At 39.1% G+C, this 27172-nt stretch overlaps 1 protein-coding gene across 4 annotated transcripts in view; it reads right to left on the reverse strand.

The window, feature by feature from the left end:
* Nucleotides 1–1645: 1645 nt before the first annotated feature.
* The window catches only part of LOC138147314 (cyclin-Q-like), a 47094-nt gene continuing 21567 nt past the window's right edge, over nucleotides 1646–27172 (reverse strand). For 3 of the 4 annotated variants that reach the window (XR_011164773.1, XR_011164774.1, XR_011164772.1), the window contains one exon: nucleotides 21057–21448. The gene's annotated coding sequence lies outside the window, so the exon portion shown is untranslated. Of the gene's footprint in view, nucleotides 3045–21056; nucleotides 21449–27172 lie in introns of those variants that run through there. The other variant, XR_011164776.1, reaches the window with a different exon arrangement.

Raw genomic sequence — 27172 nt, forward strand, 5'->3', positions numbered from 1 at the left:
ACTTTCAGGAATTCAAACCGTCAACTTCTCTAAGAAAGTTAGGGAAGTTACTGCCAAGTGAGAAGTGATAATAGAATCTGGTTGGAACCAACCCCAGAGGTCTTTTCATTCAATGGAGTGGAGTCCTTCTACAACTTCACTGGTAAGCGAGCAGTCATCTTCACCTCTGCTCGAAGACTTCTAGTTGAATAGAATTTATCATAGTACAAATCCATTCCACTCATTCTATTTTTGGACAGCTGTAATCACTAGGAAAGTTTTTCTTCTATTTAGCCAAAATCTGCTTCTTTTAGCCTTTCACAAAACGCTCCTGGTTACACCCTCTGGGGCCATTGAGAACTGCTTGCTGTTCCACATGATAAGCCATTCACATACTTGAAGGCTGCTGTCATGCCCGCCCCCCCCCCCCGAGTATCCTCAAGGATAAACACGCCGAATTCCTTCAAGCCTTGTATGGCTTGAAGGTCTCCAGTTGTCTTACCATCCTGCTTGTGGTACTCTGGACATGCTCCAGTTTGTCAAATGTCCTTTCTAAAATATCCTGCCCAGAACTGAACATAATAGTCTAAAAACGACCTGACCAGAGACCTTTGAAGCTAAACAAAATAAATTGTATACTTCTTTAGCATGATAGTCCTTAAAATGCTTTAAAAACAGCTATCGTATTTCCCTAAGTTTTCTCCTAATTCCTAACATTTAGGGAGTGCTTAAAATTTGTAAAATGCTTTACAACTATTCCATTTTATTCTCACAATAATTCTGGGTGATAGGTGCTACTTCCATTTTACAGATGAAGAAACTAAGGCAGAATGAGGTTAAGTGTAACCCAAGGTTACAAAGCTATTAAGTGTCAGAGCCTAATTTTAACTCAAGTCTTCCTGACTCCAGGCCCATTACCCTTACCAAGGGTGGAGAGACTGGGGCCTTAAGGCTACATGTGCCCCCTAGGTCCTTGGGTGCAGCCTTTTAGACAGTCTGTTTTACAGAACAAATTCTTTTATTAAGGGGATTTGTTCTGTGAAGTTTGGATTTATTCAAAGGGCCGTACCTGAGGACCTAGAGGGCCACTACATGTGACCTCAAGGCCTCAAGTTCCCTACCCCTACACCATTGTACAATCTAGCTGCATCTATCAAAATATCCTTTATTCCTTCAACCAATCCTCAAGTGGCAGAGATTCTGGCCCCTTATTATCTTAGTCGCCTTTCTTTGGACTCATTCACTCCAATTTGTCAATGTTTATCCACAGCTGAATATGACTGTTCACATGTCAAACGAATACATAAGGAATAGAATTTTCCTTTTTCTGTAATTGAATTTCTGTTAGTATAGTCTAAGTATATATATATATATATACACTTTTTTCAATCAACCAAAGGGCATCTATTAAGTACCTTTTATGTGACTGGCATTGTGCTAATTGCTTGAGAAGTAGAGATAAACATGAAATAAACAATCTATCAGAGGCAGAGAACATGTGCATATATTGTTGTTCAGCCATTTCAGTCATGTCTGACTCTTCATGACCCATTTAAGGTTTTCTTGGCAAAGATACTGCAGTGGTTTGCCATTTCTTTCTCCAGTTCATTTTACAGATGAAGAAACTGAGGCAAACAGGGTTAAGTGACTTGGTATAAAGTCAATCACTAGCAGCTCTCCTGAGGACTGCTACTGTGAATAACTTTGAGGATCTAATTGCATAGTATAGTGAACTCTATTTATTCAGCAATAAATAAAGCAAAACATTCAAGAAACTAAAGTACAACATTCATAACAATAAAACATAGCAACTTATTACTAAGGTGGCCACATTCACAACAATATAACATAACAACTCATGACTAAGGTGGTCACATAGTCTTAAAAAATATCATTCAGGAGGCGCAGCGTGGCGTGGCAGATGCAGGCCAGGAAGGGGCCTGATCAACTCGGAGGGCAAGTCTTCCCACCAACCACAAGGTCCACTACCAGGCCTATCACCAAAGGGCTGGGACTGGAAAGAGCAAGGTAAGAAGCAAATACAGGGGCCCCTATACTGGACAGCAAACACTCCTGGGGCTACCACTTCATAGCCCAGAAATCTTTTTTTAAAAAAAAAGCCCCTTTCAGGACCTCCAAAGACAAAGATGACAGAGTGAACCCCACTTGCTCCAAACCCCCCCCTCTGACCCTGAAAATATAGTAACTATTGTCCAGGGCAAAACCCTCTACAGTAAAGGCTTGGGATCCTAGAGGAAGGGCGTGGTTAGGACCCTGCCTCAAAATGGGTAGAAAGCAGACTACAAAGACAAAGACTCTAGAGTCCTACTATCCTTAGAGGGAGGAACCAACCTCAGAGGGAGACAATGTAGACTCCACACCCACAGCTGAGACTTCAACAGGGAATGGATCCCAAGCACAGAAGGCTCTCCTAGATGAGATCAAAAGGAACTTTGAAAGCAAAATGAGAGATAGAAGACAAAATGAATAATTCTCTCAAAATGATAATAGCAGAATTTGAAAAACATTATAATGAGGAAAACATCTCTTTAAAAAGAAAAGTGTATGATATGGAAAAGGAGCTTCAAAAATTAACCAAGGAAAATGATTTGCTAAAAACCAGAATTAAACAAATGGAAACAAATAACTCTATGAGGAACCAAGAATTAGCTAAGCAAAACAACAAAAATGAAAAATTAGAAAAAAAATATCATTCAGTAAGTCACAATCTCCTCAGTCAATATAGAGTACCCAAGTCAAGCCTTCTTTCATCTTGACTCCAAGTTGGCTCATAATCTTCCTTAAGCCAGTCATCCTTAAGGGGTAGCAGAAAGTACAAACACCACACACCCATAGTAAGTTACAATATCATCAGTCAACACTGAGTACCCAAGTCAAGTCTTCTTTCATTTTAACTTGAGGTTGACTTCCAAATCCCCTGGCTTCTCTTCCACACTCCCAGCTCTTACCTGGATTCACACACAGGCAGTTCTCACAGAAGCTCCTCTTCTATATCTTGGCCCATGGGGACTGTTCCACTCCAAGCCCTTTGCAGTTTTCTGTTTCTAGGAAGACAAAGCTTAACAGAGCTACAGCAATATTTACACACATTAGGCTTAACAGAGCTACTACAATATTTACACACATTGCTGGCACTATCATCTCAATTCACTTTCTCTCTGACAGAGTAACACTAATCAACAGACAAAGCTTCTGTCTGAGAAATCAAATACAAATCAACAGTAAAGTCCCAGGACTATTGTAAACAGCAGTGAAGCCCTCTTCCAGAACTTCTGTAAACAACAGTAAAGTCCTCTTTCAGGGCTTCTGATAAAGTCCTCTTTCAACAGACAGAATGCTTCGTTCTGACAAAGTAACATCAACACAGACAAAAAAGACAAACAGAGTGCTGGATGTCACAAACATTCTCCCTCTCAGTTCTGTTTGGTCCTAGCTTGTGCTCAAGCTTTTATGTGCTCTGCTCCTTCCTGTTCCGCCCTTCCTGTTCTGCTCTTTTGGCAAGCTCCTCCCACCATGGGCTCCATGGTTAGGCCTGTTAAGGGCAACACAAATGTATACTGTTTCTAACCCCATTGACAATCAAAGGTTAGGCTTAACTGCACTTGAATAGCTGAAACAAGCAGCAAAGTACTGCTTTGCTTGACATTACACTTGGCCAAGATCACAGGACTAGTAAGTGTCTGAGGCTGGATTTGAACTCAGAAGACTCATCTTCCTGACTGCTGGACCAGAAACACCATATAGTTATGGGCAAAATATATACAAAATAAACTCAAAGTAATTTTGAGAAGTAAGCACTAAAAGTTTGGGGAAATCCTTTAAGTCAAAAAACATTTATTAAATACCTGCTGTATGCCAGGCATTGTGCTAAGTAGTGGGAATACAAGTGGCCTCAAGGAACTCACCAGTCCAACTTAAAGACACAACATACAAATGACTATGTACAAAAGAATATATTGGAGATTATTTCAGGGGATTGACACTGAAGGAGGACTGGGAAAGGCCTTCTTGTAGAAGATGGGACTTAAGCTTCCTTAAGAAATATTGTAGGAGTGAAGGGTTGAGTGATTTTTGCCCTGCATTCTTGCCACTTATACATTCCTCCCAGTCCCCACCATAGCAAAGGTCTCAGTTCCCTTTCCATAAACAAAAGGGAATCCTTTCTCTGAGCTTCATTTTCTTCATCTATAAAATGGGGTCAACAGTTTCGTTTTAATTATCCTTTTTTCACTTTCTTTTCTTCCTTATTCCCTCCTCCTTCTCCTTCTTGTCTTTCTCCTCCTTTTCCTGTCCCTTATTCTCTCCTTTCTTTGTTATCATTCTATAGGTTTGCCTTGAAAGCCTAGGATTAACAACTAAGAAATCTAATCTTAGTTATCTCTTTTTTGCTCATTAATATAACCTTCATTTCTCTCCCCAGCTCCTTACCCCGATAATGCAAGGGACAAAGAGCCAACTTTGGAGTTATGAAGACTTCAAGTCTTGTCTCTAACTCATACTGGCTGTGTGACTTTGGGCAAATCACTTAACCAGTAAGTGTCTGAGGCAACTCTCTAAAACCCTACATTGAAGAAGAGTTGCTAATCTGCATTCTGGAGGGCATTTAGTCTTTGAGAGCTCCCTACATCAATGAAAACACTTTTCCTTAGAGACTACCTCTCTTCTTTGTTTTTTTCTTTGGTTTTTTTTTTGGAGGGGGGAAGGGAGGGCAATTGGGGTTAAGTGACTTGCCCAAGGTCACATGGCTAATAAGTGTTAAGTGTCTGAGGCCAAATTTGAACTCAGGTCCTCCTGGCTCCAGGGCCAATGTTCTATTCACTGCGCCACCTAGCCACCCCAAGATTACCTCTCTTTTCCCCACCAATATTTTTCTATTTACTATTTTACCATTCTATTTACTATTATTATCTAATATTTTGCTATTGCATAGTAGTAAAATTCTTTTAAAAACACTTAAAAGAGGTTTATATCATGCAGTGATATGCTGAAGCCAGCTTGTACTGGTTCAGGAGAGCCTGTTGTTAAATTCTTAGTGTGAGTATTCACACTTCCAAAATCAGCAAAAGCTACAAATCAGGACTTGATTTATTGTTTTGTTTATTATCTAGACTTAAAGAAAGTGATGGAGAAAATGCTAATAATGCAAATTAAATTTACAAGTAGTACTTTTCCCCCATTCCCACTCCACCTGTAGCCAGTTGTTAAACATTAACTGTGATGCTGGGCAAGTCACTTACCCCTGTTTACCTCACTTTCCTCATCTGTTAAGTGAGCTGGAGAAATAAATGGCAAACTACTCCTGTACCTTTGCCAAGAAAACCCCAAATAAGGTCATGAAGAGTCAGACACAATTGAATAACAAAACATTTACCAGCCCATCACTGATCCTAGATAAAAGGAATGAGGATTTCTCTATCATTTCTCAATAGGAGTCAATCTTGATTACCAATAGCTCCCACATTTTGAATGGGATCCCCAGACTTCAAGCTAGAAGGGACCTTACAAATCCAACTTCCTCTTTTTACAAATAAGGAACCAGAAACCCAGAGAGGTTAAATAAATGGTTCAAAGTCACACAGGCAGTGGGTGGTTGGGCAACTAACTCCCCTAACTCCAAGTTCATCCAGTTTTCCTAAACCAAGCTGATTCTTGCTCTAATTTTTAAAAAAATTCTTAGTGTGAGTATTCACACTTCCAAAATCTGCAAAAGCTACAAATCAGGACTTGATTTATCAAAATCAATTTGTCATGTAAAGGAGTATAAGAGGAAAATGACTTGAGTAAGTATATTGATATTAAAATTACCTTTAAGCATTTTGATTTGATGTGTTGTGACATGAAGTCATAGGATAATGGGATTTAGAACTAGAAAGCATCTTTGAGATCATCTAATGTAACCTCTGTATTGCAGAGTTGAGGAAACAGTTATTGGTTAATCCTCAGCCCATAAACACCTCAAAAAGTCCTAGGGAAATGACTGAAGTGAAAAACCATAGGAAAGAAAGTCAAAGTTTAGTAGTAATTATGTTTTCCCATTCTAATCCCAGCAAGAGAAATAAGCCTATTTAATTACCCTCAGTTAATAATAATTATAAATATATGTATGTGTGTATATGTATATATGTATTGTGCATGTGTAGATATGTGTTTGTATATATGTACGTATATGTGTATGTATGTATACATGTGTGCATATATATGTGCACACATACACACATACATACACTGGAGTAGCAAATACTACAATAGAAGAAATCTGCTATAGAGTCTAGGTCCAAGAGAAATTCCCTAGACTTGGCTACATCCTCTAGATTTATCTAGAATCTAGTTTGCTGATGACATTGTGTCAATTACATCAGACTCCAAGACATTGTAGAGACTTCTGGAAGAGATCTATACTCACTTAAAGAAATTTGACCTGTCAGGATAGACCAAGTGGATGAAGAATGTCTATTACCCAAATTTCAACATGCATCTGAATGAACACTCTATAGAGCTACGCATAGTATATACAATAGAAACAGACAATGCAGAGGGAAACTGAGTTGGACTCAGAGTTGAAAAGGAGGAGGATTAAGGGCTGAATTGCTTACAGGTTTTCTTTTTGTTTGTTTATTTTCAGGAAACTGCAGAGCATTTTGACTGGCTCCAACTTTCCCATAAGAGCAAAGGTCTTGTTTTAAAAATACATTTTACCAGAGTTGTATAACAGCCAAATTTGGAATACCAGTGCCCCAGAAGAACTAAAGAGAACATCACAGACAGGGCAATCAAAAGGGGCATGGCTGGTTTGAGCAGGGAAAGAACTCTGAGCAAGAACAGGAGTAAAAGAAATCACCAAAGAATTGTACGACAGAGGAAGCAGGATGGTCACACGTTAATGAGAGTGAATGGATGGCTAGAGTGCTCCATCAGTATCTTCATGATGTTGAGATAAAGTGAGGAAGTCTTCCAGCAGTATGGATGGATGGATGCATGGATGGATGGATGGATGGATGGATGGATGGATGGATAGATGGATGCCCTGTGGCAAACTTTGGGGAGGAGCTAGATAAGAGTGGTATAGGATGGTCAGGCATAGGTGAGTTGTGGCTTGTAATCTTTACCACTGATGGAAACTCCCAAATTTATGAGAACCCAGATTAATTTGAGTATTTGAGAGAATTCCTAATACTATCCTCATTTCTTTTTCTACAGTGCATGTGGTTAAACTATTTGGAAGGAATAGTGAGGAATTCCTGTAGTGAGGAGAAAACAGGATGAAATGTTTCCTGTTTTATTCTTGTCTTGCTGGTATGGTTCTCACTATGAACTAAAATCCTGTCATAATCTACTCATTTGACTGAATCTATATTGTCTTTTTAAACATATTTTCCAATTTGCTCATATACCTTGACTTTTTATGTGGGATCCAGTCATTTGCAAAACAACCACTTAACACATTTAACATTTTTAAGTCCAAAAGCTTTATTCTAATATCAAGCAATCCCAACTTGGAGAAGGTTTTAATATAAAGTTGATCATCTCTTTTAAAGTTGTTGTCAAGTACTGTCATAACTGTGCTTCTGCACATTGATTTTTTGCATTTATTTTATAGATTTCATAACCTGAATGCAAATGTCTTAATTATTTTTTTAAACAACATGGGTTATCTTTAAAAATTTGAAGATCTGCCTAAGCCCAAGTAAGATCAGCTCTCATTACAATAATTTTGCTGGATCCTTGACAGTGTTACATTAGCTGGTCTCCGAGTTTTTCCATTTCCTAAAACATCCTTAGCTGCTTTTCGGTAATTGAGGATAAGCAGATTTGCTCTGGAGCAAATCTCTTGTCTCAGATACTGATTTAGAGCAGCTCTGGTTAAGACACTCTCTCCTCAAGTTTCCACCCTGTAAATGTTTACTTAAGAGGTTAATTTGTTGGCAGTTCTGCAGATTTGTATGGACAATCCTTCAGCTCATCTCCTTGCTCATCCAACAAGTTATCCACTCTCCTGCTTATTCTTGGACTTCAAGTTAGAATGTTTTTCTTTTCCCTCCTATCCTTTGTGACAAAGTGTGACAAGGATCTGCTACTTCATGAATGGTTATCAATATTTTAATAGTCTAAGCTAAACAAAGTAATGATGAGTTCTAGTGCTTGCCTTGTAGTGAACAAAATGAGGGCACTGCCAGAGGCCAAGTCAACCAAAGGGGATGCTGAAGATATGTTTGTCCTCTTCTGGTCTCTAGGAACTGCCTACTGGCCCATCTCAAAATGAAAAGCAACCCAGTCTACAAAATACTGAACAAAAAGCCTTGAATGAATCTATAAGGTAAATGTTTTAGAGCCTGGAGACTATTAAAGGAGAATAGAGCAAAATCAGAGATCGAGGCAATGGACAAAACTAATAGAACCTTGGATTTTTGTTTTTCCACGAGATCTTTTATAAATTAAAGACCATCTATGTATTGAGGTGAGTCTCTAGGCTCTGAGAAATTTACATATTAGTGTTTCCAAGAGGCCTGTTGTGACAATGAGAATTGACTTTGAGCTCTATGAGAACAAGCCCCCAAACTCTGCAAAGTCAGTCATTGGGTGAATCTGACTCTCTTCCTCTCCATTTCTCCCTCCTTCATCTCATTAACAGTGCTCCAAGATCCCAAAGTGTGGATCTCAGAGTAAAGGGAATAAATAACACCTTAATTCCCTACTAGTCACTGTCCTAGTATCTCCTGGGAACTGAGAAACTAAAGGACTATCGCTGACATCTCAGAAACAGAACTTTTCTGGTATAAAAAGGGAAAAGTGGGAAGCCACATTTGGTGTTGCTTCCCACCTCCCTTTAACAAGAGCTGACAGGAAGTATCCAGAAAGCTAGTGGAGGCCTCCCTTCAGATAAAGACTTGAAAACTTATAGCAGTCCCTATTTTCAATCCTCCTGAGGTTTTTGTTGGCTATAAAGAATAGCCTTCAATAGATCTCATTTGGATATGTAAGTTTTTGTGTGGGTTCCGTTTTCCCTTTCTTACCATAGATGCTGACTAACCACAAAATCATTCTGTTTGAGAGGTATTTGCCACTAAACGAAGGAAATCATATAGACAGGATAGTCACCTTTTCTTTCCAAATTATCACACACAGACCTAAAATAACAATAATTTAGAAGGTCTTTGAAGCACCTGCAGATCCAACCTATGATTTAATTCCCCTTTCTATTTTCAAATAGGCAAGAGAAAGCTGTGTTTGACTCCACTCTCCTGTCCTTTAGTCTAGATCTGAATTTTAGTAACCCTGGGGCAACAAAGAGAGGGAGGTAACATGGCAGAGAGGATAACATGCTTGCCATGGAAACAGAAAGACCTACATTTAGGTCCTGCCTATGCTTCCTAGCTAGCTGTGTGACCCAGGACTACTTGCTTAGCCTTTCAGCATCCTAGGCAATTCTTTAAGACTGAATTACAGATGAGTTATTGATATACATTGATGGAAAGTTTTCGCACTGGGAGTTCCTCTCACCAATGAAATCAAAGCATCAAACAAACCTGGACAATATAGATGAGGATATTAGTGATCTTAAAACATCTACAGCTTCAGTGACCCAGAGGATTCACCCTATGAGTTTATTGACTTAGGTATTTCTTTCTGGGTTTAAACATTTAACTAGCTGTATGACCCTGGGCAAGTCACTTAACCTCTGTTTGTCTCAGTTTTTTCACTTGTAAAAGGGGATAGTAACAGATAGATTTCACAGGGTTGTTGTGAAGATCAAATGAGATAATATTTACAAAGTAGTTAGCATGGTGACTGGCACATATTACTAATAAATGCTTTTACCCTTCCCTTCTGTCTGCTTGTGCTGTTTCCTGAGACATTTTACAGTAAGCCCTTCCACATCGTGACTTTTCCCCCTTGCAGTTTTAATATATCATTGGTCGGCATAAGAAATTACATGGAAATTTGGGGGTAGTTTTGAGGAAGCCACAGACAACATGCAAACGCCAACAGATGACACAGAAAAAGTTTAAAAACTCAGAAATGCATAAAATATATGTATGGTATTGTATAATATTAGCTCAAATTGTATAATAAGGTATTGCGAACACTCCATAAAAGAAAAAGAAAAAATTCAGACTTCTTCTTTGGGAGGGCCAAAAAATTTTCTGCAGGGAGCAAGGGGGCGGGATGCCCCTAACCCAACATGTGGAAGGAATAACTATATTTATATTGTTCCCTGTGAATAGAGTATCTATGGTAGCAATGGGAGAAAGCTCTGAACTTATCATCACATCTGGGTTCAAAATCAGGCTCTTCTACTTATTTGCTGTGTGACCTTGGGAAGGTCACTAGTACTTCAGTTTCTTTACCTGCAAAATGGAAGTAATACGTATATTATCTGCCTCACAGGGTCCATTGTGAGGATCAAATGAGATAATGAATGTAAAATATTATATAAATATCAGCTATCACTTTTATTCCTTTGCACCAAGTTCCCTTAGTATTATTATGTGCCATGAAATTGAATTGAACCTAACATATTCAATTTCGGAAATCTTGATTACTCTCTGATAATGATTTCTTTTACTTTGGGAAAAATAAAAGAATTTTTCTTCATTTAAAACTAAGGTCTCTAAATCCTATCAGGCTCTGACAATGTGAGTTTCCTTCTTCATATGCAGTTAAATCTTTGAGACACCAGGAATTAAATCAATACTCCTTGGACTCTGAATTGACAGATGTGGCATTCTTGAATCTGGAGAACCAATACATGATGAGGTTTTTGTTATTGCCTCTTTTTTTTTTTCAGAAATAATAATAATAATAATAACAACCCTAACAGTCCTTTTAAAAGGTTAAATGTTGAGTGAATGGATGTTTGCCAGAAATCATATCTTTGATTCTCTTGGAGTATGTTAATTGCCCAGGGTTTCTTTCAGGTGTAACACTTATCATAGTTGGCAAGACAATAGACACATCTACAGAAATCCCATTCTGTTACCTACTCATGTCACAGAGGTGACCACACTCTCTAAGGATTTGCTAGCTGAGCAGAGGTCCTAGCCGATAGAGTCCTAGTGATAGTCTGCTGCCTGAGGCCCAGCCTTGGTTAAGTATAGAGAAATTCATCACTGGTAGACTGAGTAAGAGGTGATGAATTCTTTGCTTAAGTCAAAGTCTGAAACAAAGAAAAATACAAAATGTTCCATGGTCTTAGATGACTTGCTTCAATTTCATAATGACAGAGACAGAGTGATTAGAAAAGATGACAGAGGGGTAGAAACAATCACAGTATTTAGACCATTAGTAAACATTAATTTAACCATTGATGCTCTGAATGTGAGATACATGTCCAACAGCCAATGAATCAATATAGCACTGAAGGGTATGTCAATATTATGGAATTATCAAGGTTGAAAAGACATAAAGACTGGAGCTAAATGAAAGGATGTGTCATAGGTTCTCCATAGAGAGGTAGATAAAGGAATCTGTGGAGTTGGTTGTATTGTGTGCCAAACGGCAACAAGAAATTCCATTTCATGGTATGCTTAATCATACTGACTTGTAGCACACAGATAAACAGATTACTAAAACAGTAATTGCAACTTATTGGACCAACTTCTGCTCTAGAGCATAAAAAAGTGGCAAATTGTATGAAGAATTTGACAAGATCCTCTAGCCAAGTCAGCACTGTTATTTGGTGACTTTAGTGAGTAACTTGGTATATAAAAAGGTGAAAAATATGGTCCGGTAATAAGAAATGAAAGAGGTCAAAAGCTTAAAGACTCCCTGGAAGCCTTCTATTGGTACATTAGAAATACTTTCTACCATAATAAAATCAGAACTACATAGACATGGTGGGCACTCAATAACTAACAAAAATGAAATGGATTGTATAGTGTGATGGGTTACTGATGTGAGAATCATTTCAGTATCTGCTCATTATGTGAAATCAAATAATTTCCTAGTTAGAATGTAAGTCAAAATTAATGCTAAAAAATAGAAGAAATACAAAAAATGAGAAGATGCTATGGGCAAGTATAACAGCTCCAACTTGTCCTCAAATTCAAAAAAGCTATTGACTCCTCAAAATGGGAAGTGGATAAAGGAAAAAAAGTAATTCTGATTATCAGCATTTCCCATCTAAATTTAACTGTCATAAAGCATTTGTTGCAAAAAGGAGGCCATAAGGGCCTAGAAACTTTTTGAAATGCGTAATCTTGCCAAGTAGAGAGCCATGGTATCCAATGGCAACAAAAGCTTAGAATATAAATTTGTTTGCAATATATTATGGGACAGGGATTGTAATAGATTGACAAAACATATGACACAGATTTTGTGGCTAAATGGAAGACTTTACTTCTTCATAAAACAGAAATAACTCATGGAATGGAAAATGAGTCTGTAGGAAGTATAGCATGAAACCCAGTAGATGAAACTAGGAGGTCAACAAATAGCTGAAAAATGGAACATATGCTAGTGCTTCTGCGGTGATCAATTTTCCTCACTGATGACAGTGGAATCACTATATTTGGACTGCAATACTTCTCAGTCCTCTGTGTGCTATATGAAAAAATGGAAATGATACTCAAAAGGATAAGGTTGGGAAGAGCTGTTTAACTGGTCCAAGAACACAGAAGAAACCTGTGTTTCAGATGATATAATTTTAAAGGCACTAGAGTTATCAAATCTCTAAATACCTGAAGGAATGAAAAATGAAAAATAAAGGGAAGAAATTATGAAAGGCATTATTGCCCAAAAGGACAATAGCAACTACTGACCCATATGCCTGCTGTCTCATCTCTATAAAATTTTTATGAGAATGGTATACTTATTTACATGTTATCTCTGATGTAGTGCATGTGTCGGAGTGAGGCCAAGAGAGCCTAATTCAATGGGGGAAGTAATCTGGAGGCAGTGATGTCAAACTCAAATTGAAATGGATCCACATATTGACTTAGAAAACTACAAATGAGCATTGTCTATGTTTTAGTATATTTTGATAAACATGTCTCAATTACATTTTAATCTGGTTTGTGTAGCACTTCTGATAGGGATAATTGAGTCACATTGCAGAATAAGGATGTAATCCAGCAGAAATACTACAAACAGTGACACTCTCATATAAAGTGGCAAGACATAATTTTTGTGATAATCAAGTAGGGGAAACCAGAGAAAATTTGGTGCAGGTGGTGGAGATGGCAGCATTTGTGCTCAATGCAATACTCTATACCGGTCTTTGCAATTCTTTTGAAAAATCCACAAATTATAAACACATTGGGGTCTTAAATTATATTCAACTTTCAGTTAATTACATGACTATGAAGATGTGATCTGCTGTACAAAATTATTTATAAAACCCTATCCATTTCTTTCTTGTATTTTCATCACGTTCTTGATTGCATGTCTGGCATATATGTAATTGTTGAGCTTTTGTAGATGATTTTTTAAATGGATAAGCAAAGTGGTGTTGCAGGATTGGAGGACCAATGTCCTAATTTTGAAAAATGGGTAAAAGATGATATTTGCAAGCAGTTGGTCAATAACTTCTATTCCTGACAGAATTCTGTATTATGTTACTGAAGGGATAATTTATGATTATTTAGAATAGGAAGTAGTGGTTTCATAAGGAACTGATCATCCCAGACTATCCTCATGTCCTTTTTGACAGGATAACTTGGCTGATCCCTCAGGGGAATGTGGTAGACATAATACACTTTTATTTCAACAAAGAATCTGACAAAAGCCACTCTTGTGGACAAGATGGAGAGATATGGACTAGATGGCAATAGATGACAAAGTCTCCAGTATATTTTTCCAGCAACTTATCCTTGTCACTGCTGTTCAAAATTGATATCAGTATCTTGAATATGACAAGGTATGCTTAATATAGTATGGATATAGTAGATAAAAAGTAATAATCTATAAAGATCTCAATAAGCTGGACTGGTAGAGCAAAACTAAATATAGCAAAATGTAATACAGACGTCAAATTCTACCTGAGTTTAAAAAAATCACTGCACAATTCTAGGATGGAGTCAGTTAGGTAGCTCAGTGCATAGGGTGTCAGTCCTGGAGTCGGAACACTCATCTTCCTGAGTTTGAATTAATAGCTGTGTCATCCTGGACAATCACTTAATCCTATTGCCTCAGTTTCTTCATCTGTAAAATGAACTGGAGAAGGAAATGGCAAATCACTCTAGTATCTTTGCCAAGAAAATTCTAAATGGGGTTGTGAAGAGAAATGACTGAAAAACAACAACACATAAGATGGATAGGTCATGATTAGATAAAAGTTCCTGTGAAAGAGAGCTAGTAGACTGTGAACTCAGTCTATATCTGATGACATAATGACACCGTAACATGGTCGGATTTATTAAGCACCCACTATATGCCAGTAAGAGTGTCAAGGTTAAGACAGAAATAGTCTGTACAGTGCTGAGGGAGGAAGTAGTTAAATTTTTCTCTGCCCTGATCACACCCAATTAGGAGTGTTGTGTTTAGTTCTGGCCACCAAAGAGAGGATAACCAGATTGGGGATGGGAGTGGAGAACAAACATACCATATGAAAATCAGTTGAAGAAATTCAGTATGGTTAGCCTGAAGACATAATAACAGTATTCAAAAATTTTGTGGTTTGGGGGGTTTGGGAGGTTCTTTTGGTCAGTCAATAAGCAATTGTTTATTTTTAATTCAATTTTTTTAGGTCCGCTTTCTTTCCCTTCCTCCCCCACCCTGCCCTATTGAGAAGCAAGAAAAACAAAACCCATTTCAAACATGTTAGTCAAGCAAAACAAATCCCCCAATTGGTTATATACATATATACACATTAATATAACATATAATGCCTTACTCTACCCTCCGACTCTATCACTTCTCTATCTTGAGGTAAGTAGCATGTTTTATCGTGAGTCCTCTGAAATTGTGATTGGTTATTGTGTTGATCAGAGTTCCTTAGTCTTTCACAGTTCATTGTCTTCACATCATTGTTGTTACTATATAAATTGTTCTCCTGATTCTGCTCACTTCACTTTGCATCAATTCATATAAATCTCTCCAGGTTGCTCTGAAACCATCCCCTTAATTATTTATTTTCCCTCCTATATTATTTCTTGCAGCACAATTCATCTGCCATAACTTAGTATCACATTCATCTACCATAACTTAGTATCCAAATATTTGAAAGATAGTCATATGGTATATAGGTCTTTTCTGAGGCAATTGGGGTTAAGTGACTTGCCCAAGGTCACACAGCTAGTAAGTGTCTGAGCTGGATTTGAATACAGGTCATCCTGACTTCAGGGCTGATGCTCTATCAACTGTATCACCTAGATTCCTTGAAGGTCATCATATGGAAGAGCAATGAGACTTACTCTGTTTGACCTAAGAGGACAGAAATGGAAGCCATGGAGAAGAAGTTGAAGAGAAGCAGGTTTAGATTTTCTGCAAAGGAAAACTTCCCAACAATTAGACCTATTTAAATGAGGAATGGGCTGCTTTGGGAGGTAGTGAGTTGCCCATTTAGTGGATGTTTTTGAGCCAAGTCTAGCTGACCACTTGTTTGGGTTGTAGAAAAGGGATTTGTGGTGAGATAAGGGTTGAAGTACATGACCTCTGGGTTTCTTTCCAACTCTTAATCTTTTTTTATTCTGTGCAAACAGTCTGGAAGCAGCAATGGTGATTGATATGCATACCAATTCCTTTTTCTTTTTATTGTAAGTCTGGGGGAGTGATAAAGGGAATAAACATTAGTGGAGAGGGCTAGAAGTGAAATGGTTTTCCTTGGGAAAAGCCAACTTTCAGGTAAAAAAGAGAGGGTGGAAGTAAGGTTAATTGAAAAAAAAAATTTCGAGGGGCGGCTAGGTGGCACAGTGAATAGAGTGCCAGCCCTGGAGTCAGGAAGACCTGTGTTCAAATTCGGCCTCAAACACTTGACACAATTACTAGCTATGTGACTTTGTGCAAGTCACTTAACCCCAATTGCCCTCCAAAAAGAAAACAAAATTTCCAGGCTGCAGGGAGTTTGTTAAGAATAGAGAAACACTTCCATTGTATACAGTGGAATGGGCTAGGCCCATTCTGTAAAATTTGGATTCAGTCAAAAAGCCACACTTAAGGATTTAGAAGGCCTCATGTGGCCTTAAGTTTGCAGATTCCCCACTCCTGGCTAAGTGATAGGTGAATTGGGTTATGATGGAACTGTGGAGAAGGAAAGTGATTTGGTTGGGGTGAGGATTCAGGAGGGGCAATATGGTAATCAGCCAGTGAATCTGGATAACTGATCTCATACAACTGGTACAACAGTAACTTGATTGCTGTGGTATTATCTAATGGCATACTTTAACCATTATTTTTATAGTCAGCATGGTTCAGAGTTCAAGATAGAATGTGTAACCTTAGGGTTTGTGGAGTATGTCTCTGTTTTTCCCCCAGCTTGCTGATTGAGGAGACAGAGCCCTGTGTGGTATGTGGGCTCAAGGTTCCTGGACTCCATCTGGGAAAGGGCAAAGCATTATAGATTAGATGTGGGCCCTTCATGAGCTTTCTCTTCAAAGTATGCTTCATAGGAATTAACTGGATTATTGTAAAATTTCTCATTCTGTCCTAGGTAGATAGCTTAAATTAATTTCCACAATTGCTTTATTTTTGTAATATGAAGTTAGGGAATCTAAGGAGTATTCTTTTCATACCTTAATGATTTCCACTAATTGTCATGAACTATCTAGTCCACAAGAAAGATGAGAAGGTACTTCCAGTCTTTTTGGTAGAGAAGTGAGAACTGTCAGACTTGGTCCTTGTGCCAGTTGGTTTAGTTTAACTATTTTTCTTTGTTACAAAGGGAGGCTCATTTCAGGAGATGGGAGAAATTATCTGGAAATGACTGTGTGTAATGCCATGCACAAGCAGCTTTCCAGAAGAATGCTACTGTGAACAGCTTTTAAGATTCTGATTACACAATATAGTGATCACTCTATTCCATTACAAATCAAAGCAAAAGTTTCACAGAGAATCAAGGTACAGCATTCACAATATTACAACTTATCACAGAAAATCACAATATAATATTTACAACATAGTCTCAAAGTAAAATAGTCACTCTTAAGTTAACTCAATCAGTCACTTATCAGTAGTCCCAAAGTACATAGTCAAAGTCTTCCACTCTTGGGGCAAAGTCTTGATTAACTCAATCAGTCACTTATTCAGCAATCAATTACTAAGTATCATACACAAAACCTTCCACCCCTTAGGTCCCTAGTAAACTATAATTCCGTAATTAGTACCCAAGGAGAGGTCTTTTCATTTTGACTTGGGGCCTGTTCTCAGATTACCTGGATCCCCTTCCATGGTCCCAGATTCTACCTGGATTCACCAGACTGTCACCCGGGTTCAATGGCAGACAGCTCCCAGTTCCTTGACCAGCTCTCTGGGCAGGTCCTGCTCCACACTGAAGTTCACAGGGCCCGGTCCATGTTAGATCCTTCACCATTGCTGCTCCAGGGAATTCAAAGCTCAACCAAGACACAAAGTCTCAGCATCCCAGTCATACTTCCCTCAGTCACCTGGGCTCCTGCCTCCTGGGCTCTGGGCTCCAGGCTCTTGGGCTCCTGGCTCCAGGCTCCTGGGCTCCTGGACTCCTGGGCTTCTGGGCTCCTGGCTCCTGGACTCCTGGCCTTCTGGCTCCTTGGCTCCTGGACTCCTGGGTTCCTGACTACTGGGCTATTGGCTCCTGACTCCTGGGCTCCTAGACTCCTGGGCTCCTGGCTCCAGGCCCCTGGCTCTGGGCTCTGGGTCCCAGGTTCCTGGGTTCCTGGGCTCCTGGCTCCTGGCTCCAGGCCCCTGGCTCTGGGCTCTGGGCCCCAGGTTCCTGGGCTCCTGGCTCCTGGGCTCCTGGTTCCTGGGCTCCTGTTCAGAAGAAGCTTCACCACCACAAGCTCCCGGGAAATTCTGGCTCAGTTCTCCATTCTTCTGTAGCTGCTCTGCCACCAGATCTTGGTCTCTAGAAAATTCTGACTGTGCCTCTCTGGGGCTTTTCCTTATATTCGCAGCATTAGCTATTTCCTGTTTCAGCTAACCCCTTCCTGTTATGTCAGCAACAGGAGACAGTAGTTCATACCTTCTGTTTCCCCAGCAGAGGCTTGATCAGTTACTAAGTGCTAAGTACCTGCTACTTTTGCCAATACAAAGAGATCTTCCAATTCAAAATTACATTATCATTACACTGAGGTGAAAAAGAAAGATATCAATAAAGCATTAATAAAAAAAACCCTGTTAGTATCTGTAATTCTACTATTGTGGGTAGTCCCTCCACTGACATAGGTTGCATTATTTTTTTTTAATTTTTTGCTTTTTGGAGGGGGGGGTAGGGAAATTGGGGTTAAGTGACTTGCCCAAGGTCACACAGCTAGTGTGTGTGTGTGTGTGTGTGTGTGTGTGTGTGTGTGTGTGTGTGTGTGTGTGTGAAGTATCTGAGGCTGGATTTGAATTCAGGGCCTCCTGACTCCAGGGCTGGTGCTCTGTTCACTGCGACACCTAGCCGCCCCATGATTGCATTATTTTTACAGCTTTGTAGATTACACTCGAGTAGCTGTGGCCAAAAAATTCCTCATCCTACATCCAGCCTCAGGATGAACCTTGCTAACCTCAGTTGGACTAGTCCTAAACAATAGAAATGCATCCTATCACTGGGCCTGCACTTGAAGCCTTTTCCACTTGACTAGACTTATAGAAACACAATAGTAATAGTCTTTAGCTATTAAAAGAAAGAAGGAAGGAAGGGAGGAAGGGAGGAAGGGAGGGAGGAAGGAAATAAGCATTTTTAAGTGCCTATTATATGCCAGGTGTTGTGCTAAGTGCTTTAAAAATGTCTTTTTATTTGATCGCCATAACAACCCTGTGAAATAGGTGCTATCATTATTCTCATTTTATAGTTGAGGAAACTGAGGCAGTTAAATGATTTGCCCAATGTCACATGCTAGTGTCTGAGATCATATTTGAACTCAGGTGTTCTTGACTCCAGGCTCAGTGCTCTATCAACTGTGTCACTTCTATGTGATGAAGAGACATCAGTGCAGACTATAGTGGAATTTTTAAAAGCTAATATTCCATCCAAAGGGTTATTGATATTTCTGCCTTGCTTAGTAATAGTCAGTGGTAAAACCACTAGAATTCTGAACGTGGACTTTATGATTGGTTTCTTCTTTTAGTTTAGCTGAGGACTTCCAGGGCATATGACTTACTCTCATCTCTAGGGAGCCTGGAAGTTGCTATTTTGACAATCCTGAGTCTCCAAGTACCATATTCCTAAATTATGCTTTTCTCATTCATACCGTCTTGGCAGCATGATCATTTGCCAAGTGAAAAATGAAATTTTAGCCCCAAGAATATTTCAGTAGAATGGATAATAGTAATTACAGCCTAAGAAAGTCACCAAATTGTGAGAGCAAATACAAATATCTCTGTGGTACATTAGACTTATCTACCCTATGATGTTTTTTTTCCCAGACATTGCATTTATGTCAACAATGGGAAGTCTCACAGACTGTTGTGAAAGAATGAATGTTAATCTTAAGACATTTCCTGGTGCCCTAAAATAGTGTCATAGTACATCAACACGAATGTAGGAAATATTTTGTCCTTTATATTTTCCAAGATTTCTTAAGTAGTGGTAAAATTATAGACATATTCATATGCAAAAGGAATAATGATGTCTGGAACTAGAGAATTCATTGAAAACAGATACTCTTCTCTCTTCATTTCACTTTCTTTCCCTAGTCGCTTAGCAACTGACTGAGACTTAAAAAAAAATCTTTTTCAAACTCTAAATGACCACTTTGGATTTTGGCTTATTCCTAAATTTAAGATCGAATATGCAATTCCCATTATCCTAGATAGTCTTACAATTGAAGCACTGCTCTTATTTCTTTATTGCCCCTAAGTGCCATGTGTTTTGACTTTCCAGTTTTGAAATTCCATGAGGCTCTGCTAGCTAGACATAACCAGCATGCATAATTAGTTCCTAATAAAGTCCCTGACACTGGGATTTGTAAATAGCATGTAGCTAATCCTCCCTCTAATACCCAGCATTGGTCTGGCTTTTATTAAAATGCCCTATTTGATTTGGGGCTCCACAAATAAAGTGTTATATGAAAAATTTGGAGACAGTCCAGAGTGGGACAACAAAATAATGAAAAGCTTGTAAAATGGGCCCCGTGAGTAAAAGGCTCAAGGAACTGGGTTTGTTTATTTCTAGATGAAAAAAAGACTACAGGACTAAGTGTTCTTGAATATCAGGGGCTACTTTTTGTAATGTGGAGCAATAGCACTTCTTCTGAGGGCTGTATAGGAATGGGAGAAGCATAGGTAGTGATATTTATGTAGGATGGACCCTCTTTATCCTTTGAATTTGGACAATATTTGGATATATTAATTTATTTTTTATTTTTTAAGCAATCAGGGTTAAGTAACTTGCCCAAGGTTACACGGCCAGTTATTTCTGGGTGTGGTGCTAAGTATCTGAGCCCAGATTTGATCCCCAGGTAATCCTGACTCTGGGGCCAGTACTCTTACTCTGGGGCCGGTGCTCTTACTCGCTGAGCCACCTGACCGCCCCTAAGCAATTGGGGTTAAGTAACTTGCTCAAGGTTACACGGCCAGATGTTTCTGGATAGGTGCTAAGTGTCTGAGCCTGGGATTTGATCCCCAGGTCATCCCGACACTGGAGCCAGTGCTCTTACTCTCTGTGCTTCCTGGCTGCCCCTGGATATATTAATTAATTTGGGTATTATTAGGATATTAATAGATATGCTAATATCTCTAAAATGCTTCATATTTCCTCTTTTAATGATTATATATCTCAAATGTTCAAATAAGCTTTGATTTTTTGCCATTTATGATTTAAAAAAAACAATTAAATGTGATAATTAATCAATAAGCATTTATAAGTACCTATAGGTACTAGGGCTCCCAAAACAAAGTAAGACAGCCCTTGCCTTCAAGGAGTTGATATTCTATCAGGGGAGACCAGAATACATACATATGTATGTATAAAACTTGACCTGAACTTTGAAAGCAATTAGGTGTTCTTTGTTCTTAATTTATTTATTTTTAGTTTTCAAAATTCACTTCCATAAGTTTTAAATTTTCTCCCCCTCCTGTCCCCCGTCCCCCAGACGGCATGCAATCTGATATAGGCTCTATGTATACATTCCTATTAAATATATTTTCACATTAGTTATGTTGTATAAAAGAATTAAAATGAATGGGAGGAACCATGAGAAAGAAAAAACATAAAACAAAAGAAAACAAAACAAGACAATAGTCTGCTTCAAGCTGCATTCAGACTCTGTATTTCTTTTTCTGCATGTGGATAGCATTTTCCATCATGAGTCTTTTGGAATTATTTTAAGTCCTTGCAAACAATTAGGGATTCCAAGAGACAGAGGTGAGGAGGTAGCACAATTCCATGGACAACCTGTGTAAAAGAAGATGGGAGATGAAATGTTGGTGAGGAACAGAAAGGTGGCCACTTTGCTTGAATGGAAGAGTACATAAAGGGGGAGCAAAGTATGTAGATTGAAGCCAGGTTGTGAAGAGTTTTAAATGCCAAATAGAAAAATTTATTTTTGAATCTAGAAATAAGAGGGAGCCACTTGATTTTGGTGAGCAAAGGATTGTCAGACCTGTGGTATGACGATATTACTTTGTTGTTCAGTTGTTTTTCGGTCCCGTCTGACTCTTCCTGAACCCATTTGGGGTTTTCTTAGCAAAGATACTGGAGAGTTTGCCATTTCCTTCTCCACTTCATTTTACAGGTGAGAAACTGAGGAAATAGAGTTAAGTAACTCCCCCAGGGTCACACAGTTTGTAAGTATCTAAGGGTGGATTTGAACTCAGGAAGTTCATATTATTTAGGAAGCTTGTAATAAGGTGAAGGATGGGCAGCTAGGTGGCATGGTACATAGAGTGCTGGACCTGGAGTCAGAAGACTCATCTCCCTGAGTTCAAATCTGGCCTTGGATACTCACTGGTTGTGTGACCTTGGGTGAGTCACTTCACTCTACCTCCGCTTCCTCATCTATAAAATGAACTAGAGAAGGAAATGGCAAACCATTCTGGTATCTCTGCCAAGAAAACCCCAAATGGGGACAGAAAGAGTCACACACAACTGAAAAATGACTAAACAACAAAAAAATAAAGATGAAGGAGAAAGCCAAGTTTTAGTGAGCAATTGAAGAAGGAAGGGATGAAAGAGTAGAGGAGATTTGGCTGAAAAAAAAAATATGACCCCTTCTCTCCACTCACACAGCCACACTTCGGATCAGGCCCTCACCGCCTTTCACTTCGGTTTTTGTAACAGCCACCTAATTTGGTCTTTCTGATTCAAGTTTCTAAGTTCATCCTGAACACCACTACTAAAATACTTCTCCTTAAGTTTCCTAATGACCACATGAATCACTTACTCAACCAACTCTGGTGGCTTCTTATTGTTCTAGGATAAAATATGAGCTCTCTTTAGCTTTTAAAGCCCTACACAACCTGACCTCTATCTCCCTTTCCAGCTTTACTCACCATTTATTGCACTGTGTGATCCAGCCAAACTGACTTTCTCTGTGATCCTTACACAATGTGACCTATCTCCTGTTTCCCTGCATTTGCATCAGCAGTCTCCCATGTCTCTCTCCCTACTTCTGGCTCATAGAAGCCCTTTCCTCCTTGTAGATGGAGCTCAAGTACCGTTCTTCATGAAGGCTTTCCAGATTTCTCCACTGCCAGTGTCCTCCTTCTTCCAATGGTATGGTAATAAATGTTTAACAATTGTCTGTCTCCAGGAAAAATGTACCCACGGCACACTTTAAGTTTAATTGACATTATTGACATTTTTCTCAATTACTTAAGTCATCAACCTAAAAACAATAAACTAAGCCCCAGTTTGTATCATTTTCTGATTTCCAAGAAGTAAAGGCTGACACTGAAGATTTAACAATTGGTTATCTAGCTATGTGGCCTTTAGCAAGTCACTTAACCTTGTTTGACTCAATTTCTTCATCCATAAAATGAGCTAGAGAAGGAAATGGCAAACCACTCCAGTATATTTGCCAAGAAAACCCCAAATGGGGTCAGGAAGAGTCACATAGGACTGAAACAACAAACCACTACCAACAAAATATCCCCAACCACATGCTTCAAAGTACAAGTCAGCTTCAAAGCACACATGTGTGTGCACACACACACAGATGACATTTGTTGGGAGATAGCCTGCTCCTTTCCTCTTCTCTTTGGATTTTTTCAGTACAGAAAATCTGTTCGTTCACCCTCTCCTAGGAACTGTCTTCCCTCCTCTTGCACCATCAAGGTGATACAGGTCACTGCAATAGCTTTGGGAGAGGGTATGGCCCATCTTTTTTCCCTTCTTCCCTAACCACCCTTCCTAATCCTCCTTTTCCCTCTCCCAGGGCCTGCTTCCTCTCCTATCCCCTTCCTTCAAACCCTAAGTGGTTGTGGCCCTTCCACATACAGAGACAGCAATCTCAGGGCCTCAGAGGTGAGGAAGTTGTGCCCACTAGGAAAGGGTATGACACCTTTCCCCCTTCCCCAGGTCAGCAGTGGGGCAAAATTCCAGCTTTTCTGCCCTCCTTACTCTTTCTGTTTATGTGTTCTTTTTTTTTTTAATTAAATTTTATTTTTATTTTTAGTTTACATCATTCATTTCCACAAGATTTTGAGTTACAAATTTTCTCCCTGTCTTTCCCCTACCCACCACCCCAAAACAGCGATCCCACTGTATACCCCGTCCCCAATCTGTTCTCTCCTATATTCTCCCCCATCCCCCCTCCAACTTTCCAGTTGGGCAAGATGGATCTCTATACCCCAGTGCCTGTATATCTTATTTCCCAGTTGCATGTAAAAAAAAAATAATATATTTTTTAAACATTTGATCTTAAAACTTTGAATTCCAGATTCCTTCCTTTCCTCCCTCGTCACCCACCCTAACTGGGAAGAAAAGCAATTTAATATAGATTGTACACATGTAGCTACGCAAAACTTATTTTGTGAAAGATTGACTATATTTCCCTCCATCCTATCCCACCCCAACTTGTTCTGTTCTCTACTTTGACCCTGTCCCCTTGTGTGCTTCTAACTTCCCTCCCCCCCAACCTGCCCTCCCTTCCATCATCCCCCCTCTCATCTCCTTCTCCCCTACTCTCCTGTAGGGTGAGATGCCCTATTTAGTGTGTATGTCATTCCCTCCCTAAGTCATATTCAATGAGAGTAAGGTTGACTCATTCCCTTTTGCCTTCCTGTTCTTCCCCTCCATTGTAAGAGTTTTCCCTTGCCTCTTCTATATAATTTACCCCATTTTGTCTCTCCCCATCTCCTCTTGTTATATTCCTCTCTCACCTCTTAATTTCACCTTTTAAGTATCATCCCTTCCTGTGGTCCTGTGCCCTCTGTCTATATATACCTGTACACATATATACTCACACTCACATATGTATTCATGTGCCCATATACCCTCTTATATAGACATATATGTATGTATACATATATATATACACACATATATATCCATTTATATTCCCTTAAACTATTCTTATACTGAGAAAAGTTTCATAAGTTACAATTATCATTTTTCCATGTAGGAATGTAAATAGTTTGACTTTGATATGTTCCTTATGATTTGTTTTCCCTGTTTACCTTCTCATGCTTCTCTTGCTTCTTGTATCTGAATGTCAAATTTTCTATTCAATTCTGTTTTTTTCATCAAGGATGCTTGAAAGTCCTCTATTTCATTCCTCTATTGACCATATTTTCCCCTGAAACATGATACTTAGTTTTGCTGGGTAGGTGATCCTTGGTTTTAATCCTAGCTCCTTTGACCTCCAGAATATCATATTCCAAGCCTTTCAGTCCTTCACTGTAGAAGCTGCCAGATCCTTTGTTATTCCGACTGTGTTTCCACAATATTCAAGTTGTTTCTCCTTGGCTGCTTGTAATATTTTCTCCTTGATCTGGGAATTCTGGAACCTGACTATAATTTTCCTAGGAGTTTTCTTTTTGGAATCTTTTTCAGGAGGTGATCGGTGGATTCTTTCAACCTCTGTTTTGCCCTCTGGTTCTAAAACATCAGGGCAATTTTCCTTGAGAATTTCTAGAAGGATGATTTCTAGGTTCTTTTTTTGATCATGGCTTTCAGGTAATTTTTAAATTATCTCTCCTGGATCTTTTTTCCAGGTCACTGATTTTTCCAACGAGATACTTCATATTGCCTTCTGTTTTTTCATTTGTTTGGATCTGTTTAATAGTATCTTCATTTCTCATAAAGTCACTAGCTTCCATTTGCTCCAATCTAATTCTGAAGGAATTATTCTCTTCAGTGAGCTTTTGAGATTCTTTTTCCATCTGGCAAATTCAGCTTTTTAAGGCATTCTTCTCCTCATTGGCTTTTTGAGCCTCTTTTGCCATTTGAGTTAGTCTTTTTTTTAAGGTGTTATTTTCTTCAGTCAGGTTATTGACTCTCTTTTCATGATTTTCTTGGATCATTCTCATTTCATTTCCCAATTTTTCCTCCACTTCTCTTATTTGGTTTTCAAAATCCTTCTTGAGCTCCTCTATGGCCTGTGATCAGTTCATATTTTTCTTGGAAGCTTTTGGTGCAAGAGTTCTGATTTTGTTCTCTTCCTCCTGTTCCATGCTTTGATCCTTTTTGTCCCCCAAAAAGGAATCCAAAGTCAGATTGCTGTGCTTGCTTCGCTTCCTTTGCTTGCTCATGTTTCCACTCAATTACTTGACTTTTGAGCTTTTTGCCACAGTAGAACTCTGCTACTAGATAGGTGAGGTTTGTCCCAAATTGCTGGGGTTTTCTCAGCTGCCATATCTATTAGTTGGGTGGCCTCTCTGAAGTCTCCACATGCTCTGGCTCACTGGTCACACACCCCAGGACCTCCACCATAGACATCAATCCATATCCAAGCAGGTTAAAGCAAGAGTGATGACCCCTCAGACTGGTTGCTTGGTCCCACTACAATCTTCAGGCCAGGAGCTCTGAAGCAGCCATGTGGCAGTGGCATGGCTGCAGTCCCACAGTTGCTTGTCCCTCTAAGGGGCAGAAGCACAACCGTACTCCTAGACCCCCTGTTCCCACAAAATCCACACTGACCTCTCACTTTGTCTTTAGCATTTATGGGTTGATAAGTCTGGAAACTGCCACAGCTGCTGGTGATCTACTCTCCCAAAGTTCCTCCAGCTGGTGGCTGGTTGGGCCACCCTGAGGCTAAAACCTTGGGCTCATGCAGGGCTGGGCTCTGCTCCCAGCGTGCTACAATGGACCCTTCCTGTCTGCCTGCCGGGCTGCTTTCAGTGGGAGGTTTGTTTCTCTCTGTCACTTTGTGGGTTCTGTAGCCCTAAAGTTTGTTTAGAGTCATTTTTTATAGATATTTGAGATGGTTATGGGGGGAGCACAGGGAGTTTTCCTACTTCTATGCTGTCGTCTTGGCTCTGCCCCTCTGTTTATGTGTTCTTATAGACAATATAAATACTTTAATTAGATCCTTGATAACAGTAGGCATTTACACAAGTAACTTTTTTTCTGGACACTCTAAGAATGAATTATGCTTTAAAGGCTTCTCTGGATATTTGATTAAATAGAATTTCTACAGATCAAGTAATTTTTGCAGCTTTGCTTAAATCCTTTCTTTTAAATACCCTGTTACCTTGTTTTATCAATGGTTTTGTTAGGCTAGCAAGTTTAACCCAGATTTCTGATATCTGATGGAGAGGGGTAGTTTAGTGACCCACATCACTCCCACATCTTTCTCTCATTACAATAGTGACACTCACTAGCAAGGGCAAAATCAATTAGCTCTATTTAACTTACAGGTTTTCTTACTTAGACACCTTGTTTACAATGAAAAAAGGATAGACATTATACTGCATTGGGTTTCCCAAAGACAAAAAAACTGGCATTTAAATAGTGCTTAAATGTTTGAAATCCCTTTCCATGTACTATTTCATTTGAGCTTTAATTCACCACCACTCCATGAGGAGAGTACTATAGATATTATTATACTATGGTTATTATTAGAACCAGCTAGGCCTGGAGTCAGAAAGAACCAAATTCAAATCTGGCCTTAGATACTGACTAGCTCTGTGACCCTGGGTAAGTCACTTAACCTCTATTTGCTTTAGTTTCTTCAAC

The sequence above is a fragment of the Petaurus breviceps genome, unplaced genomic scaffold (genome assembly GCF_028583685.1).
Source record: "Petaurus breviceps papuanus isolate PSGF00001 unplaced genomic scaffold, PetGlider_PUasm1.0 90784, whole genome shotgun sequence".
Taxonomy (NCBI): Eukaryota; Metazoa; Chordata; class Mammalia; order Diprotodontia; family Petauridae; genus Petaurus; species Petaurus breviceps.